The following is a 2,945-nucleotide window of genomic DNA, read 5'->3' on the forward strand; positions in this document are numbered from 1 at the left end:
GCTGCATTTATAACGGACAAGCCTGGACTCATTAGCCGGGTCGCGAAATTAATGAACTGCAACTGTCGGCCTTCACGTGTACAAAAACATTACAAAGAGCGTGAGTGCCGTACTGTTATTATTATCATTATTATTATTATTATCCTTATTATTATTATTATTATTATTATTATTATTATTATTATTATTATTATTATTATTATTATTATTATTATTATTATTATTTTGCACTGGTGAACTGAGCACTTGCAACGGTGTGTGTGTGTGTGTGTGTGTCTGTGATGGGTGGGGTGGAAGGAAGGGGAAGAGGGGATGTGTGGAGAACTGTGTGGGGAGGGGTACGTGTGTGTTTGGGGGGGGTTATGTGTGTGTGTGTGTGTGTGTGTGTGTGTGTGTGTGTGTGTGTGTGTGTGTGTGTGTGTGTGTGTGTGTGTGTGTGTGTGTGTGTGTTGCAGATTGTTTTTATTTAATACATTTAGAGTTTTGATAAGCTTCCCAAAATTCAAATTCTTCTTCTTCTCCTCCTTCTCTCCCTGTTTCTCCTCCCTCTTGACTTTATTAATCTAAATAAGGGTAGCTTATCTATCTCTCTCTCTCTCTCTCTCTCTCTCTCTCTCTCTCTCTCTCTCTCTCTCTCTCTCTCTCTCTCTCTCTCCCCTATCCTCCCACATCCCTCCCTCCATTCTTTACGCTTCTTATCATTCCTCTCCTCCGCCGCTCGACTCCCTCCACTTTATACAATTTAACATTATTTGACCTTCTCTTCAGTGCCGAGAAGAGCAGGCGAAGGGGAGGAGGTAGGGAGGGAAGGAGGTAAAGAGCGGGAAGGGAGGGAAGGGAGTGAAGGGAGAAGGGAGGGATGTCACGTGAGGGGAGGGAAGGGGGGAAAGCGAGGGAAGGGAGGGATGTCCCGTGAAGGTAGGGAAGGGAGGGAAAGGGAGTGAGGGGAGTGAAGGGTGGGAGGGGAGTAAAGAGATGTGTATGAGCAAAGGGAGAAGGGAGAGATGCTGCAAGAAGGAAGGGAGGGGATCTATAGTAACTGTTTGGAATTTTATTAGGTTAGGTTAAGTTTAGGGTATCTTCAAACACATGATAGCAAGCGCCTTGTGGTATAAATCAACAAGGAATGACCTCACTTTGTTGTAAAGAAAGCCTCATTAGTAAGGAAGCATATTTGAATTTTCTGAATCAAGCAAGACCTATAGTAACTGTTTGGGGTTTTGTTAGGTTATGTCAGGTTAAGTTTAGAAGACGCAAGACCACAGAATCAAACCCCTCAGACCAACACAAACAAAATCATTCAGTACCCCATCTCACTCCCCTACACCCCCACCCCCCACACCCACCCACCCACACCCACAAACTACACCTCCCCCACCACCATCACCGCATCACCACCACCTCTACCACCACCACCTCCACCTGTTATTCTTACCCTTGCCCTCCTTCCCTTACCCCCTCCCCCTTCGCCCTCTCCCTCGCTATCCCCCCCCCCCTTCTTCAGGCAAGTCAGGTGTTAAGTTCCCTCCTTGACGAGCGAACAACAGACTCGTTGACTCGATCTCCGGCGCCCAAGACGAAGGTTAGTTCCCACGCCACACACACACACACACACACACACACACACACACACACACCTACTTAGCTGTGTTAGTTTTAGTTGCTTAAGATAAAAAAGAAGTATTTATAACGAATATTCGAAACAGACAACCAAAACTCTCTCTCTCTCTCTCTCTCTCTCTCTCTCTCTCTCTCTCTCTCTCTCTCTCTCTCTCTCTCTCTCTCTCTCTCAAACAGATAAATACAGAAAAAAAGATAAATAGACACCGACACACACACAGACAGACAGACAGACAGACATACAAATATACAAACACACAAACAGACAGACAGACAAAAGAAAGGGGCAAGAGGCGATCCGGATGAGGGCAAGGAATTAGAGGACAATCGTGAGGGGAAGAGGAAAAGGGGGGAAGGAGCAGTGTAGGGAAGGGAAGCAGGAGCCGAGGAGACCAAGCCGTGAGACTCCGAAAAGGTTAACAGGGTCAGCCTTCTCGTGCAATTATCTTATAAAGTATTAGGGAACCTTTTATCGAGGCCTGATATTGGGTTACTGAGGCGCTGCGTGGCTCAGGGGGACGTGGAGGAGGACGAGGGTGGATGGAGAGGAGAGATAGAGGGAGAAGAATGGAAGGAGTGGAGAGAGAAAATAGAGTGGAGACGAGTGGATAAGGAGGTGAATGTAGAGCGATACAGAAGTGAAATAATGGAGAAAGAGTAAATTATAAAATGGATAGACAAGGAATCAAGAGAAAGGGAAAAAGAGAGGGTAGGAAACGGATAAATGAAGATGAAGAAAAGAGAAGAAAGAAAAAAGAGAAGATGGGGAGTAAAAAATGGATAGACAAGGAATCAAGAGAAAGGGAAAAAGAGAGGGTAGGAAACGGATAAATGAAGACAGTTAAAGAAGAGACAGTAATAGAAGAGATTGGTGGAGGAGTAAAAAATGGATAGACAAGGAATCAAGAGAAAGGGAAAAAGAGAGGGTAGGAAGCGGATAAATGAAGACAGTTAAAGAAGAGAAAAATTGATGGAAGAGTAAAAAATGAGGAGAAAGAAGAAATTAATATAAAAATAAGGGAAATGTAGAGGAGAGAAATAATAGTGGAAGAGAAAATAAATAAAGGAGAGAAACGAAATAAAAAAAACAGAACGAGGAGGGTAAGAGAAAAAGACCGAATGGGAGACAAGAGAAGGAACCGAGAAGACTAAAGATAAACAAGAGAGATAAGATAAGAAAGGGAGAGAGCAAGACACAAAATAAAGGGGAGAGAGAAAATAAAGAAAAACTGCGAAAATTCTAGTCACGAAAATCAAATCATTCCGCAAATCATGATAAACGTAGGGAAGAAGGAAGGAAGAAGAGGAATGGAAGAAAGAAAGAA

Source organism: Eriocheir sinensis, chromosome 18, assembly GCF_024679095.1.
Source record: "Eriocheir sinensis breed Jianghai 21 chromosome 18, ASM2467909v1, whole genome shotgun sequence".
Classification (NCBI taxonomy): Eukaryota; Metazoa; Arthropoda; class Malacostraca; order Decapoda; family Varunidae; genus Eriocheir; species Eriocheir sinensis.